Below are 18,460 nucleotides of genomic sequence, written 5' to 3' on the forward strand. Positions count from 1 at the left end.
GATATTTATTAAAAAATCACTTAAACTTTAAAATTTATTTTAGATATTATTTCATCTTTAATGATGTATATTTATATTATTGAGTGTAAATATTAGTTTTTCTTTCTTTTTTGTTGTCTTTTAACTCTTGGATTAATCCAACAATTCAGAATTACACATAAGACAGGGAATGAAGAAAAAATTGGAGAGATCCAATTCTCTAAAACAAAATAGACAGAAAATTAGTATCCAAACTTTAAAACAAAATTATTGATTAATAATATTTTTATTCCATATGATAAAGTGCACAACTGATACGTTATGCACGATATTTATTACACATATATATGATTCAAAGAAGACGCAATACTCATATACATAGATAGATGCGGTGCAAGCTACTACAGCATGCATTTTATTTATTTATTTATATTATGCGTCTTTGTCTTTGTGTTGGAGAATCAATCCATCCATCCAAGTTTAACAGTTTTGAGTGCAGAAACATTTAAAGTTATGGCAAGTGCCACTGATTAAGTGCGCTTTGTTCTTGCAGTGATCATCACAGCTAGCATCCGTGAAGCATACTCCCCTGTATGTATCTGCCAAATGCTCACAGGTGTTTGCCTCTGTCACCACAATTTCTTCTGCATCCATAAGCACCATTAAAAACAGTATTAGAATATAATTACATATAGATATTTATTAATTTGTCGATTCTGATAAAATGATAAATGAATATAACAGATGCATTATATAATAATTAAGTAATATACTAAGAATGACGAGTTAATTACGTGCAACAAAGAGAAAAAGGAAGAGGAAGGACAAGGCAGCTAGTGATTTCTTCTCCATAACTTAATTAGTGATGAATGTGTAAACTTAATAGGACTCACTTCACTTAATATGTTATGTGTGTGTTTGATATATGCGATAATGATCGTAAGGCACATATATATATATAGCCCAAAGGACTTAACTAGTAAATAGTTGTAAGAGACATCACATAATTGAATTTGTATTTCCATATGGAGAAAAGTCAATAACGTATGGCCTATACTACTCGTGGAGGTTATCAAGATATTTGATGCTAGCCACAAAACATATGATCAGGGTCCGTCCTGATTTTTTAAAGACCCATAGTCATTAATAAAAATGAATCTCTAATTAAAAATTGATTAATTAATCTAGAATTTTAGTCATATAATAAACTTTTAAATCTTTAATTATGAAAATAAATATTATTTAATTGTTACATTAAAATTATTATAAATTTATTATGTAGGGTGATTTTTTTTTAAATAGAATATTATTAAAATAAATATATAGCTAATCCAAAATTAATTTATTAATCTATTTAAACATATTTTTTTTAAAAACAGAATATTATTTTTCATAATATATTATTCTGTTTATATATTATTTTTTAAAAAACAGAATATTGTTTTTCATAATATATTATTAAAATATATTATTTTCAGAATATTAGTATTCAGAATATATTATTTTTTGTAATATATTATATATGTATATTTAAAAAAAATAAAAATAGAATATAGTTATGTTTTATGTATATTAAAAGAATAATATGTTAATTAAAAACAAAAATGGTGTGACATAGTTTTTTTTAAACATAACAATTTTTTTCAAAAATATAAGAGTATATGGTTATTAATTATATATATATATATATATATATATATATATATATATATATATATATATATATATATATATATATATATATATATATATATATATATATATATATATATATATATATATATATATATATATATATATTTAAAATAGAACATAGTAATTATGTATTAAAAACATAAATTATTATATGTTTATTAAATGTTTGGTTAAAACAAAAACAAAATATTTATGTTTATCTTAAAGAATTTATTATATAAATTTATAAAAAACAAAATAGTATGAAATTTATTTGTAGTTATATATATTAAGAATAATTATAAAATAGTAGAAAATTTATTTGTATGAAAAGTAGAGTCTAGTTAATATAAATTTACGTTTAAGAATAATATTAAGTTAGTTAATACTTGTTGTTAATGTTTTATCCAAATTTTTGAAATTGGTTGATATATTGAAATCATATTTGTAATTAAAAACATATTGATTGTATAAATGTGCAGTATGGAATAGGTTGTATCCAGGAAGACGCGGACGTAAACCAAATTTTGAAGAAGGAGTTAAAGGATTTATAATGTGGGCATTTGCTCAGGAATATTGTCGAAGCGAAGGAGGAGTTAGATGCCATTGTCTTAAATGTTAATGTAGATCTATAATTAGTGATCCAGAGGAAGTAGAACTTCATTTGAAGAGAATGAATTTCATTGAGAAAATGGGATAAAACTATTTTTCAAAGAGTTAGAGATAGGAAAAGAATGTCACATCCACCATAATTCACACCCGAAATGCTAGAAACAGTAAGACAACTGGCGCTGACTGAGGCGAGACGTGAGTCGACGTAACATGAGACAGCGATAAAGGCCCAAATGGAGGCCCAATAACGTCAAATAGAGGCAATGACGAAGAGGAAAGCTGATATGGAGAAGATGATGCGACAATTTATGCAATCACGGGGGAGCTGTAATCAACGTTTGATGGAAATGAAGGAGTTGGTGGTCAAGAACAAATGGAAGGCAAGGATGACGATAATCTTAACATTGACGAGTTTTCCGATCCCGATAATCCATAGGATTTATTTTATTTAAATTTTAAATTTTAATTTTTTAAGATATTAATTATTCATTTTAGTATATTATAAACTTATTATTTAAAAATTTCCGCATTAATTTATATTTAAATAAATAAATTATTATTAATTTTGTATTTATTTATATTTGAAAATTTTATTATTAATTTTAGTATATATTAAAACGTAAAACAATAATTATAGTTTTTTATTTAAAAAAAATATTTTGTGTCGTGATTTTCACTTCACACCTTTGTGACGCAATTTTCACTTCACAACTCTGTGACGTGAAAATCACATCGCAAGTCACTATCACATTTTCTGTCATCCCTGCTGCTACTGAGTTATAACAGATAAAGCTGAAAAGATTTGTGCAGAATGTTCTGTCATGAATATCACGTGACAAACTGATACGACGTGATTTCCATGTGGCAAAGTTGCGATATGATTTTCATGACGCAACAGAGTTGCCACACGTGCTTCTGCCGCGTAAAAATTCATGTCGCTAAAAACGTGAAGTAATTTTTTACGTTGTAACGTGAATATCACGTGGCTACAGACAATTTTTTTGGTAGTGTATAACCATATGATAAAAACTATAAACATTTAAAATTTGAAATTTTTATCCAAATAACCAATTTTTTCAAATAAATATCCAAAATAACTCATTTCTCTACTTATTTCTTAAAGTAACTACAATTGGCGATAGTGTACAAACACGTAGGAGGAATAATGTACTCTCTCATATATGTTTGTACAATGTCTCCTTTTATGTACAATACACATGCACCAATTGGATTGACATCTCCTTTATGTTAACATACTTTTTATTTGAAAATGGGTTATTCTGAGAAATAAGTAAGAAAGTGAGTTAGTTTGTGTATTTATTTGAATAAATGGGTTATTTAGATAAAAAATTCTCAAAATTTTGTAAATTAAATATATTCATAAAATTATGAAACCCTCACAATATTGAGACATTTTAATAAGAACCTCGAATATTTTACTAGAGTTTATATAGTATCATGAAGAAAGTCGAATTAATTATACAAATTTTAAAATTTTATAAAAATTGCAGTAAACTAAACTAATCCAAATGTGATTATTTAAAAATATTTTAAACCTAATAATTTAATTTATAATCAATTTATTATAAAAATTTATTAAAAGTTATATTAATTTTGGGCAAAACTTTAATATTTATAATAGAATAAAATTAAACAATATATATTTTTATACAAAAATAATAATAGCTCAAACCACTTAATATATTTATATCACAAAAATTTAATTATAAATGAAATGACCATATCATAAAAATTTAAATATTGGAATATATATATATATATATATATATATATATATATATATATATATATATATATATATATATATATATATATATATATATATATATATATATATATATATATATATATATATATATATAAAGAAAATAAAATTAAAAGGATTATTAAAGAATAAACTAATTAAGCTTAGAATATGGTGAGGTTGATTTATAAATTATTATGAGACAATTGGTGTTAAAAAAGTGGATGAAAAGAATTATATTGCTGGAATGGTGGATGGTTACACCATTAACTCTTCAGCACATGGAATGATGTTGTTAAAACAAATGTTGCCTTAATTATAAAAATATCATATATTTTTATTCTATAAAGTATCTAGAAAATATCATTGGCCATGTGGGAGTGAAGTTGTATCTATTTCCATAGTTTAGTATAATCATATCACTAAGTCTATCATCCAAAATTTTGAGATCCCATTTTTTTAGGCCCTATGTTATGGGGCTGGTTGCCCTAACTCAAGATCAACCTTGCACATGACACAAATTAATACAACAACATGAATTATTGGCTACAACTGACAGAAGAGAATTCAAGTCGTATAACTTAATGATGACTAAGATTATTTCTGAAATAAAGTTTATTCAAAATTTCTCCTATCATTTCACTATCAAGGAATTTAAGGAGGAGTATTTATGTATCCCCTCGAATTTTTCCTATTCTTTGTTTACGGCCATAAGTTTGATAATCTTTTTCTACATCGTCTTTTCAGAGGGGTTTCTTGCTCAGAAGACTCAAAAACTACCAATAATGGATGTGATATATTTTCGAATTCTTTTCTGATTTTCTTTTTTTTTATTGTTGTTATATTTACTTACTTTGACTCTAGTGACAATTTTAATAGTCTTGGAGACTTTTCTCTACGAGGGAAGTGTTTCTTCTTTGGTGAATCTTACCCGCTCATGCGCTCTTTCTTATTGTCTCAGCCTCTTTTTCGGTCACCATCCTAGGTGAACTCAATAAGTCGCCACTTCTTAAGTAGTTATTCTATTGAATCCTTCGAATGGATGAAATCTTTAGTGTTGTGATCGTGACTCTTGTGGAAACAACAGTATTTGAACTTTAACGTCTTGGATGATTCTTTGACCAGATAGGGATTCTGGATCCCCGCTTCCATGAACTAAGTGTTCACACATTCTTTCTAGATTTTCTTCCTTGAAGTGTTTAAGCAAGTGAAGCGTTAAACCTGGATCGATGACCACAATCATAATCTTCTCTATGAAGGATGATGGCGCTTTCTAGTGCCGGTTGTGTTTGGTGTTCCTTTTTTCTCGGCATGTCGCTTCTTTCGGAGAGTATCTCCTATTCATACTTTATATAAGTATGTCCCCTATTCGAAAAAATCACTTAGGCTACAAGATGCCTCAAGCCTTAAATTTTCACAAAACGCGCAGTCTGGTCTTAATCGATTCTTAAACATCCAATTTTATCCCATCATATGTGCCCACACTGGTATGCTACTTTTGTGAAGCGGTCAATATACTTGTGCAAGGTTTATTTCTTTTGCTAGGTAACGCCATTGAGTAAGGTTATGGTTGTGGGTTACCGCTTTCGGGCGGTAAACTAAGCTATAAAAGTGTCACATAAGTCTTTCCACGAATCTATGCTATCATCTGAGATCCATCTGGAAAAGTCTTGAACCATGTCATTGCAGCTCTGGTCAAGGTTAGTGCGAAGAGCTTGAATTTAACCTCTCATTTGGCGTGGTAGTAATCCATCTGGTTGTCTACATGTTCAATGTGCTCGTATGGACCTCCCATTCCGTCATAGCTCTGTAACTTTGGACGTTTTTTTGATGACCTCAAAATTTTGCTGTCAAAGATAGGGGAAATAATATTTGAGGAGCAACAATAAATATATGACAGCAAATATAACAATTGAAAGCAAATAAAAATCACTGAATCTTTAACATGTAATCCCTTAAAGCAAGGGTTAAACTCACATGTGTTCAAAACCAAAGAAATATCTTCACTAAAAACTTATGATTTGAGAATGAGAAAACAAAAAATCTCCAAAAATCTAATATAATGCAATCAAGATATATCTCTTCTCATATCTTGTTTCGACAATTCAAACAGTAAAAATATAATATTATATATCAAAAACATTTTGTTTAAAAATTAATTCAATTCAACAATTTTCGGAAACTCATTTGAAAAAAATAGAATAGATTTTCTCACTTCTTTTTTAACCAGAGATGATTTTCTCTATATTCTAGATCTAAATTAACCTTCTCTATTTTGATTAACATGGAGTAATAATTTTGATCTTAGACTTTAAGAAGAAAAATTACTCATCCATAAAATTTTTAACCATTTTTTTAGTTTTAATTGTTTTTAATCAATTTTTGAGTACTCTAAAAACAAAGAATGTCCGATCGCACATGACAAGAATCGTCTGTCTAAATATCTACACTCCTCAAATTTAATTAAAATGTTATTATTATGGTTGTTACTTTGCTATTATTTCATTAAGCGCCTACTTGAAATGACAAGTCCGACGATTTTGTGGTTGAGGAGGCATGCATGGCCCCTGGCTGCGACTCCCTTTAATACAGATTGCTACACTCCCATGTTCCACCACAGTTGCATCTATTGACTAATTTAATACAGATTTCTACACCACTCCAAAGGATTTTCAACATATCCCATAAATAAATTACTAAATAAATTATTGCAAGGAAATATCTATAACTAATTAACTAATTAAATTTAGTATTTGGATGGGTGAACTACTTCAAATAATATCCACTAAATTTAGTATCAAATTCATAAAATTGATTCCTTCTTTTAAATTTAAACAGTTTTGGTCCACTCTTATATTTTTGCGCTTAAAATTAACGATATTTTCGTTTTTTAAATGATAATTTTTTTGGAAAACAAGATAAATTATCATATATAAATTTATTGTAGAATTTTATAAATAAAAATATAAATTAAAAAATGAAAATGTCGTCGCTTTTTTATGAAAAAAATGTAAGAGGGAGATCAAAACTGTTTTGACTTTAAAATAAGAGAATTAATTTTGTGAATCAAGTAAAATTGGAGAATCAAAAGTGTAATTTTGCCTAACAAATAGTTAAATTTATGTTAAATTAAAAATTTGTACCCTCATATTTTACTACATTCACGAAAAATAGTTCTTCTATTTTAAATTCAAATAAATTTAGTCTCTCTAATAACATTTTTGCAATCAAAATTGAAGACGTGCCTATTTTTTCAAGGTCCACAAATATATTTTGATTCATTTCTCAACTTTTTATATTTGAAAATTGATGAAATATGTCCATTTCTTAATATAAATTTTGTCTTTAAAGTTTAACAAAAAAAATATATGATAATTTATCATGTTTTACTAGTGACATCTCAATTAAAAATAGGTATATAATCAATTTTAAGTGTAAATATATGAGTGGAGAAGAAAATTTGTTTGAATTTTAAGTAATACTATTTATGTGAATGAGATAAAATAGAAGGAACATAATTATAATTTATATTTAAATTTATTATATGGTTAAATATGTTTTTGGTTCTTCTAAATATACCAAAGTTCATTTTTAGGCTTCCTAATTTTTTTTTCAAACAATCGTCCTCCTAATGTTTTCCAACCACACTTTTGATCCCTCATGTTAATGACTGTTAACGGAAACTAATGTGACACATCACATGAATTTTGTTGGTGACAATATTAATGTGGCAAAGATGGTGACATAGATGCCTAGCACGACAAATGTTCATCACTCTGTCCAATTATAATTTTGTGCAATGTTCATTTTAGTTTCTGAAATTTTATAACAATCCATTACTTTAGAAATTTTTGTTAAAATTTAAAAAATTTGCTAATAGAAGATTAACTAAATAAAAATAATTTCTTTCTTTTTTATGTAATTTTTTATTTTAAACATGTAATAAAAAAAATACTAAAACTTTCATTCATCAAAATAACCTACAGAAACAGAAACTAAAGGGGTCATACTCTTAAACTTGTCACGTATGAGCACACTACATTCTTCAATTAAAGTATTGGGGGATTTTCTATCTCAAGTTCGGGTTCAGTCTTCTTCTTCGTAATATCTTTAGTGTTTTTCTTAAGATTTTCAACCTATGAACTCTTTTCTCTTTCTACAAGATGAACCTTTTATAGCCTCTTAAGTGATCAGACAGGTCAGACTCTTAAGAAATTAGTGACAGGTTGTCATTACATTTGTAATCAGATTGATTATTGGATTAAGTCATTGGCTAAGGAAAATCACTCAGGTGGAATGAACTGGAAGTAGCTTAGTTAACGATGAACTAAGATAAAATACTTGTGCCTTTTTTTTCATTTTTTAAATGATAAGTTTATTGCAAAATATAACAAATTGTCGTATATACGTTTAATATGGAATTCTATATATAAAAATATAAGTTAAAAAATAAAAAATCTCATCGATTTTTAATGAAAAAACATGAGAGAAAGATCAAAATTGTTTGAGTTTTAAATTATGGGACAATTTCGTGAATCAAATAAAATTAAAAAATCAAAACTTTAATTTTGCCTAAAAAATAGTTAAATTTATTTTAAATTACAATTTTGATCCTCGTATTTTACCGCATTCACGAAAATAATTCATCTATTTTAAATTAAAATTTTAGTCTTTCTAATAACATTTTTTTAATCAAAATTGATGACAGACCTATTTTTTTCATGTACGCAAATACGTTTTTGGTTTTTGTTTTTCCATGTATATAAATACTTTTTATTCATTTCCAATTTTTGATATTTGAAAATTGATGATATGTCTATTTTGGGGTTGAGGAGGCATGCATGGCCCCTGGCTGCGTCTCCCTTTAATTCAGATTGCTACTCTCCCATGTTCCACCACAGTTGCATATATTGACTAATTTAATACAGATTGCTACACCACTGCAAAGAATTTTCAACATTATCCCATAAAAGGAGTGTTCAATTACAATAACCTAACAAGATCATAAACTTTTATTTATATGCTTGTATATCTCACTATTATGTAGCTATATCCTATATACTAAGAAAACACTATACTGAAAAGTGTGTTTTTGCCCCATTTTATCGGTAAATTGATTCATTTAATTATATTAAATAATAATAATTAAATTCTTTTTTTCTATTTTTGTCACCATTTTACTTTATATACTTGACTTTTTCTTATCAATATATTTATAATAAAATAGGCTTTGACATTAAAGACTAATGTGGATATATAAACATACACTAATTTCTTTTCTTTAGTAGATGAAGAGGATCAAAGCTCCAAAACAAGACAAATTAGGCTACTAGCGTAACAAAAGAAGCAACATAATCATTATCTAATAACTGCCTAAGCTCGGCTGCGTAACCAAATTCAATCAACAAATTTAGCAAGGTCTAATTTGGTCAAAAAAGTCAGCACACATATTAGCTTCCCGAAAAACATGAGTGAATAACAGATCTCACACTTTATTAATCATTAATATTGTGAATTTACAATGATCGTAATCGAAACAAAAGTGGAAAAATAAATTCAAAAAATAAAATTACAAAATGAAGTCAAATTGCAAGAACTAAATGCTACAAAATCATTAAAAAAAAAATTAAATTGATTAACAAATGCAATATAAAAACAAAACAAAAATAGAAAAAATGGAAAAATGCACAAAATGGTGAAAGTGTGGCCAACAAGGATTGAACCTAGGTCATGGTGGTTGGGAGGTGTGAGATTTAACCACTCCATCATGACCTTCAATCTACAAAGTAAAAGCCCAAGATAATATACATAGGAAAAACATTGAAAAATAGAAAAGAAGGCAAAAGGGACGCGTAGACTCGAACACGGGTCATGGTAATTTGGAATCAAAGTCTCAACCACACTTCAACGAAACCTGCTCAAATTGTCGAAGTCATCATTTCTTTCTCGGCTTTCAACTTCCCAATGGTTTCTTTCACTGTTACGACCGATTCACTCAAAGGAGCTTTACCAACGATATTTTTTAAGATCAACAATCTCAGAATCCGCCTATTCCCCCTCATTGCATTTGTCTTCGGCAGAACTGAAAATAAACATTTTGTATCCCCTTTCTTTACATCGACAATAACGACATGGTGATGGTAATGAAATAGAAACTGGTGGAGCTGTTAAGAAATAAATCTAGGCAAAGGGAGGTTTATGTTGTTCTGGCAGGAAGAGTTTTTGTGGTGGTCGGGATGTGGTGTACGTGGTGGATGGAAGCAAAGGGAGTGGTAGTTTCGAAGGCTGGCGGCGGAAGGAAGAGGTGATGGTGGGAAGTAGGAAATGCCGAAGTTGTTGGTTGAAGGGAGGTACGGTGGTTGTGGGTGCTGGAAATAAACCTTTTCTGTGTTTAAGAAAAATATGTGGGAATATTTTAGGCTTGAATAGAAACATGGTAGGTAGGAGAATTATTTATGAAAGAGAGAACTTTATATTTTTGCTTAATGCAAAAGTGTAAGATTATATCTCTATTTATAGTACTCTAAGGAGAACTCTAGACACACTAATTCTAGAGAGTTCTCAACTCTAGACATTCAAAGAGTATTCTAGAAAATATTACAATCTTAAGAAATATCTAGACACTCCAAATACTACAGGATTTTTCTAGAAACATTACCCAAAATAAACTAAGCCCAAATAACTAAGTCCAAAAATCAAATAGTAAGGTTAGGCCCAAATCAAGTTTAATATTTCAACATCCCCCCTTAAACTTGATTTGTGACTCCAAGCATATTCATTAGCTTCACGAAATGGTTTGGTGAAAATGTCGGCAACTTGATCTCTAGGTATCACATAGTTCAATTTCACCTTGTACACCCATCTTATTCCGATTTCTTTATGTCCTCGTGGAAGTGTAGTAAGTTCCCATGTATCATTCTTCGTGATTGACTTGACTTCTTCTTCCATGGCATCTCTCCATTTTACGTTTTCAACTGCTTCTTGATAGCTTAGAGGCTCACAATTACCCAAAAGGCAACAAAGGTTAATGTCATTTATGTTTTCGGTTACCTCATAAAGCTCTTCAATACTCCTTAGTCGTGGTGTCCTCTCACTTGAGCTTGTTTCATCCAACCTTGGTGTCGGTGAGGCCGATGGTGTAATATTTTCCTCTATCATTGGTTGTTCCATTTCGTCTTCTTCTTCAAAGTAAGGAAGAAAATCATACCTGTCTTCTTGAACACTCCAATCCCAACAATCTTCTTCTTCGAACTCCACGTCACGACTTATGACGATCTTTCCACTATTTGGATTATAGAGCTTGTACCCTTTGGAGCTTGAGTCATAACCGACGAATACATACTTCTCACTTTTATCATTGAGCTTTGTTCTCATTTCATCAGGAACATGAGTATAGGCAATGCTTCCAAACACTTTGAGGTGAGAGATCCCAGGCTTCTTTCCACTACATGCTTCTTGCGGTGTCTTCTCATGCATGCTTCTTGTTGGGGAACGATTTGTCAGATAAACCGCACATGCCACTGCTTCGGCCCAAAACTCTCTCTGCATCTTCTTGCTCTTAAGCATGCTTCGCACCATGTTAAGTATGGTCTGATTCTTTCTCTTTGCTACTCCATTTTTTGTGGTGATCTTGGCACTGTTCGTGGGCGGTGGATTCCATGGTCTTCACAATATTTTTGGAACTCATTTGAAATGAACTCTCCTCCTCGGTCAGATCTCATGGCCTTAATGGAAAGACCACTTTCTTTCTCCACAAGGGCTTTGGACTTCTTAAAGTTTTCAAACACTTCTGACTTCTCCTTCAAGAAATAAACCCATGTTTTTCTAGAATAATCATCAATAAAGAGGAGAAAGTATTTACTCTTACCAAAAGAGTTTGGATTGATTGGTCCACAGACATCAGTGTGTATGAGCTCTAACGGTTTTGTCGCTCTTGACGTTGATTCCTTTGGAAAGCTTTTCTGGAATTGCTTCCCAGCTAGACATCCTTCACATAGTTGGTCTGGGTGGTTTATACTAGGCAAGCCTCTCAAATGATCAAGGCGAAATAAACTTCTCGAAAACTTACGGGTTTTTGTCAAATTTTGAAATAGAAAACACCCGATTAAAATGTTTAGACGTTGCATTATGCGGCATTGAATGTTTGTTATGATATGTCGATGTAAATGCTATGATGTATGCATCGATTTGGCAATTCAGGGTCAAAATTCGGAGATATGTTTGGTTTGTTATGGAATGATGGGTGAAGAAGAAGGCTATTTTTTTTGGGTGAGTGATTAGGTTTGTTGTTGAATGGATATGGAGGAATAAGGTATACCAAGGTTTGTGTCATGTTACATGAAGAAGAATCTTTGTTGGTGTAACGTGATCACCAGAAAAAATAAGATCCATCCCCATGCTTCGTTTTTTTCAACAAAATATAGTGTATTGGTTTTTTTTTCAGTTTAATCAGTCTTTTAGAAAAAGTCAGATTCCTGTTTATCTGTGTAGCGGGGTATTCGTTACCATTAGAGATATTGACTAAATCCAAGGTAAATCATACAAGTCGAGTCGCCACCGCACTTCTATTTATCCAAAGGAATGGTTAGAAAGCGAACAAAAACCTAATAGTTTTAACAAAACTAGTAAAAGAAACAGAGATCTGGGTAAGGGGGTTGGTTATGCAATGGGAAGGTGTTAGGCACCCAAAACATCCTAGGTACTCCTAGGGAGCCCTTTTCACACTTGTTGTGAAGGTTGTTTGTTTTTTGTGGAAAATTTTGTTTGTGAAAACATGATTGAAGAGATGCGAGGAGAATGTATAAGTTTATTTACATTTTTGTGTTTGAATGGATAAACCCATTGCCTACGTACCATCTTATAAAAAGATTAGGATCAAAATCTCGTAGTTCGGGGTAAAAATCTCAAAACAAATGGGTGAATTGATTGGTCCAAAAGCCTTAAAGTCTTTTGTTATCAAAGGGAGAAAACTCAACCAAACCACAAATCCACCATGTGAGGATAGCTTCAACATGCTAGTGAGGGGTTAACCCTATAATAAGCATGGAAGACTTATTGTCCATCACTAAGGATATAGGTGAGTATTACATCTACCACAAGGATAACTCAAACCTAATAGCTAAAGATTATGAAAGATTTTGATTAAGAAAGTGGCCATTGGAACCACAAAAGACATTTGAATGGGTTATATTGACCAATTAGAAATATATACAAAAAATTGTCAAAGTTGACTTAAAGGTTCAATTCAAAAGCATAAGGCTTAGGTTTCTAATGTTTAAAACAATGGTTAAATGTTTGCACAAAGAGTTTTGACTTGGGTTAGAGTGGAGAGATGAAGAAGAAGGGCTAAGTCCTAAGTAAAACAAAAAGAGAAGGGATGAAGAATCAAAACCACAATGGAGTCCCTCTCTTGAGATCATATTGATGATCCAAGTAGCTCCCGTCCTTTGGAATAAGCAATCACAAAGCATAAGCAATCAAACAAGTCTCTTAAGAGATCCTCAATGTATCTTGTATCTTCCACTTGGATGAACATGGCAATGGTCCTTCAATTAAGCTCAAATGGAAACTCCTAGCACAAAAGCACACACATCAAAAGTTCCATGAAGTAAAACAAGAATGGACAAGAATGAGTTTAGAGATTTGGTCCTTCTAACCCATCTTCATCATTAAGGTCCATTTACTCCAAATTGCATAAGGAAAGTCCTAGAATCTAAGTCCAATTCTCCATTTTGCATAGGGAAAGTCCTAGAAACTAAGTCCATTTCTTTGTATTTGGTTCACAACAATCAAAACAGAACACAAGCATAATAATATATACACAATTATGTGCTCAAGTGAGCAAAAGGCAAATGGCATTAACTTAAACATGTGCTCAAGTGAGCAAAGAGAAAAGCAAATGGATAATATGTACAAGAATAGTAAATTGCATAAAAGTAAAGTGCATAAAGTAAATGTTAATTGTCAATAGTTAGTGTTAGTAGTTAGTGTGCCATAAGGCAAATTTAGCGCTATGTTAAGCAATCGTAATTGGACTTATGTAGAAGTCACAACTATCGGAGGCCGGTCAATAATAATGTAGGCAACAACACAAGTTAGAAGTCTTGATTAGAGAACCAAGTTCCAACAACTTGCCATGTCAAAAAAGAAAATGAGAATTGATCTTGTATTGGTTTAAGCCTTTTGCATGATTTAGAAGACAACATATCCTTAATGCAAAGCCATTCACTTGATCAATTGATCAAGATGAATTATATTTGAATCAAGGAAGATTAAATCTCCCTAATCAATGCTAACTTATCAACCTTCAACTCATTGATCAAAAGAAAGAAGAAGAAGAAGAAGAAGATGGATAAGAGAAATGGAAATGGCAAAATTAAAATGCATTACATGAAATAACATGTACCAATCCTCATATGTTGACCAATAACATTGAAAGTCAAGGTCAAACAATCAAAAACAGAAGTGAGATGAAGATTGGAAGTCAAGAGATTAATAAAATATTTTTGGCATTTTTTAATATTAAAAATAAACTTGAATTAAAAATAAAAGAAAGGTCAAACTTCAAAATCACTTCAAATCAACCTTTAAAGGTCCAAGTGATTTATCCCAAGTTCAACAAGGTCAAACAAAGTTTGACAAAAACTTTCAGCATTTTTAAAAGTCAGAAACTATTTTTAACCAATTAAAAATGAATAAAAATAACCTAATTGAACTAAAATCTCAAATAAATCTCAAATCAATTTAAAAATTGATGAGAATATTTTTCATAGATCCATCATCATTCAAATAGGTTAGGAAAATATTTTTGTATTTTTTGAATATCAAAAACTAATTAAAATGAATTAAAAATAACCAGAAAAGAGAAAATTCACAAAAAATATCAAATGACAAAATAAAAAATATTAAAAATCAGAAATAGAAACTAGAAATTATTTGGAGACTAATGCAATTGGTCCCATAATTTTTGGATTAAAAATGAGAGAGTTATGAATTTTTGAAAATAATTGGAATTAAAGAAAATAAAATCAGACCTTCGTCCACCTGAGTAGGCAAAAGCTGAAAGTCCGGGAACGTAAAGCAACGGTACAAGGGATCATAAAACTGCACCAATACACGCATCAGACCTTCGTCCACCTGAGTAGTCAGAAGAGGAAGAAGCTTCCCAAAACGAGCTTTGAAACCCAAAGGATCTAATACATAGGATGTCAGATTCCTTAACTCTTTCAAATCTGGTTGTCTGAAGCTGTACTTCTTTGTATTCCTTCTTTGTCTTTCCATGTCTGAAAATTTTGCAAATAAACCCCTTAAGTTCCTTGAAAACTTTCTTATATTATTGATGATATGGATGCAAATGGGTGCATGAATGCATGAATGCAACAATCACACTCAAGGATCAAGCAAAGCACACCAAACAAAGGTCATGGGATGGATCATATCATTCTTAATATCAATCATCCATTTTGGTGAATTATGGTTTACACCTTATCAACACCCAAGTTCCATTGATATTAAGGATATATGAACAGATCGACCATGAATCAAGGGTTTGTTGCAAGTCACAAGCATGGAGTTTAGGTTAAGAACCTCCCAAAGGGAATGTACTAGGGTTTAAACCTACCAAACATGTTCTACAAGGGGTTCCCATAGTCATCATCCCATCCTTCGGATATTATCGGAGAAACGACTACTCGTATTCCAAAAATATTCTCAAGAGAGACTCTTATGAGTGTAGTATCGCGTAACAATCGTATCAAATCTTACACTTGAACGACTTTCGCACTACATCCTAAGAATAGGCCAAGATGGGCTTGGTAAACTAAGGTCCTTGGCTTCTAAGGTCTATATTGGAAAGAGTAATGTCTAACCACAACTTACTTGTGTGACATTATTGATCCCAACATGACCTCCACCAAGTGAATGGACTTGCAAGTCAACTTGCTAAGGAATAACTCCACACAAGTCAACAAGACTACGCCATTCTCCTATCCTAAGTGCACTCGAGTTCGGGTATAGAACTCATCTCACAAAGATCACCAAGCATACAAGGAGTTAATATCAAGCAAATCAATCATTACATACAATACAGTAATCCCAAATTGCACAAAAATATGTCACAAAACAATACAAAACATCAAGCATGAAAAGTTGGCAAAACCCACTAGGCAAATCTCCCCAGCAGAGTCGCCACTTTTCTGTAGCGGGGTATTCGTTACCATTAGAGATATTGATTAAATCCAAGGTAAGCCATACAAGTCGAGTCGCCACCGCACTTCTATTTATCCAAAGGAATGGTTAGAAAACGAACAAAAACCTAAAAGTTTTAACAAAAACTAGTAAAAGAAACAGAGATCTGGGTAAGGGGGTTGGTTATGCAATGGGAAGGTGTTAGGCACCCAAAACATCCTAGGTACTCCTATGGAGCCCTTTTCATACTTGTGAAGGTTGTTGTTTTGGTGAAAATTTGTTTGTGCAAACATGATTGAAGAGATGAGAAGAGAATATACAAGTTTATTTACATTTTGTGTTTGGATGGATGAGCCCATTGCCTATGTACCATCTTATAAAAATATTAGGATCAAAACCTCGTAGTTCGGGGTAAAAATCTCAAAATGAGTTGGTGAATTGATTGGTCCAAAAGCCTTAAGGTCTTTTGTTATCCAAGGGAGAAAACTTAACCTAAAACCACAAATCCACCATGTGAGGATAGCTTCAACATGCTAGTGAGGGGTTAACCCTATAATAAGCATGGAAGACTCATTGTCCATCACTAAGGATATAGGTGAGTATTACATCTACCACAAAGATAACTCAAACCTTATTGCTAAAGGTTATGAAAAAGTTTGATTAAGGAAGTGGCCATTGAAACCACAAAAGAAATTTGAATGGGTTATATTTACCAATTAGAAGTATATACAAAAATGGTTAAAGTGGATTAAAAGGTTCAATTCAAAATAAGTATTATGAAGAGAAGGTTTGAAAATCAAAAGCACAAGGCTTAGGTTTCTAATGTTAAAAAATAAGTGTTAAATGTTTGCACAAAAAAGTTTTGGCTTGGGTTAGAGTGGAGAGAAGAAGAAGAAGGGCTAAGTCCTAAATGAATTAAAAAGACAAGGGATAAGAAATGAAACAACACACTACGCCAAATAAGGGAAAAGAGGGTGCTTTTTTTTGCCTATAACAACGCTTTAAAGCGCCCTCTAATCTGACGCTGGCATAGGTAAAGACAGCGCTTTTTTTCCTGGTGAAAGCGCTCTCTAAAGTGGCTCTTTAAGCCCTTTAAGGGCCACTTTAGAGGGCGCTTTTTAAAGAAAGCGCCCTCTAAAGTGGAAACTTTTAAGGGTTTAGAGGGCGCTTTTACTGGAAAGCGCCCTCTAAAGTGGAAATTTAAAGGGTTTAGAGGGCGCTTATTTTGGAAAGCGCCCTCTAAAGTGGGTGGTTATTTAAAAAAATTTTTTTAAAAGCGCTATATTTTTTTATTTATTTTAGACAACCTGTATATTGAAGCAGTACACCTAAAACTGTATAATTTGAAGCCCTTTTTCACACATTGCATTCAACAAGCCTTATATACAACAATCCATACATATACAACAATCCACTGATATATAATCGTTTAACTTCTAAAGATTCTAAATATACAACCAATTCATAACTTAAAAAGAAATAAAACTAAGTAGCAAAAGCATCTCTGAGATGCATGTTTTTTTTGCTAGCCGCAGTCTTCTTAGCAACAACCTCTCTTTGTTCAATATCAATAGCATGAACCTAAAATATCATAAAATTAGTTAGGTGAAGTATAAGATCAAGAATTAACATTTTCTATGCATAAATATCATATAATTGTGTTTATACCTTTTTTTTTGATGCAACTGACTCGATTTGCTGTAATAAAAGCCATTTTACCTGTAATAAAGAAAACAATTAAAATCATTTGACCTATACCTTTTTCACTAAGAAACTTAGAAACTTACACTTAGAAACTTACACAATGTTTTTTTCTCCTTTCTAGATAGAGTATAAGCAGCAGGCGGTAGATATGTTCGTTTTCCTTTCTTCAAGGGTCCTAATTCAGTTCTTATTCCCATCGCTATCAAGTCCTTTCTTGCCTTAAGGCCATCCTTAGACTTTCCTTGTATATTGAGTAACGTGCCAATAACACTTTCAAATACATTTTTTTCAATATGCATAACATCAAGAAAATGTCTCACATACAAGGACTTCCAATATGGCAATTCAAAAAAAACTGACCTCTTCTTCCACCCACTTTTGACAAGTGTGTGGGCAAAAGGCTTGCCAAACTGAGTATCCAAATCTTTCACCTTTTCAAAAATTTGATCACCCGTCAATATAGGTGGAGCTCTGCCTTGTTCTGTCTCTCCATTGAACGCCTTTCTCCATCCACGGTAGTGATGATTTGAATTTAAGAAT

General features: G+C 31.1%; 1 long non-coding RNA gene across 1 annotated transcript; it reads right to left on the bottom strand.

Annotated features, from left to right (window-relative positions):
• Positions 1 to 417: 417 nt before the first annotated feature.
• Positions 418 to 923, bottom strand: LOC127086355 (uncharacterized). The gene is made up of 2 exons (XR_007789463.1): positions 774 to 923; positions 418 to 623 (listed from the first exon to the last, which is right to left on the bottom strand). It is a non-coding gene; the product is annotated as an uncharacterized LOC127086355 (long non-coding RNA).
• Between the last annotated feature and the right edge of the window lie 17,537 nt (positions 924 to 18,460).

This window comes from Lathyrus oleraceus, chromosome 5 (genome assembly GCF_024323335.1).
Source record: "Lathyrus oleraceus cultivar Zhongwan6 chromosome 5, CAAS_Psat_ZW6_1.0, whole genome shotgun sequence".
In the NCBI taxonomy this organism is placed as follows: domain Eukaryota; kingdom Viridiplantae; phylum Streptophyta; class Magnoliopsida; order Fabales; family Fabaceae; genus Lathyrus; species Lathyrus oleraceus.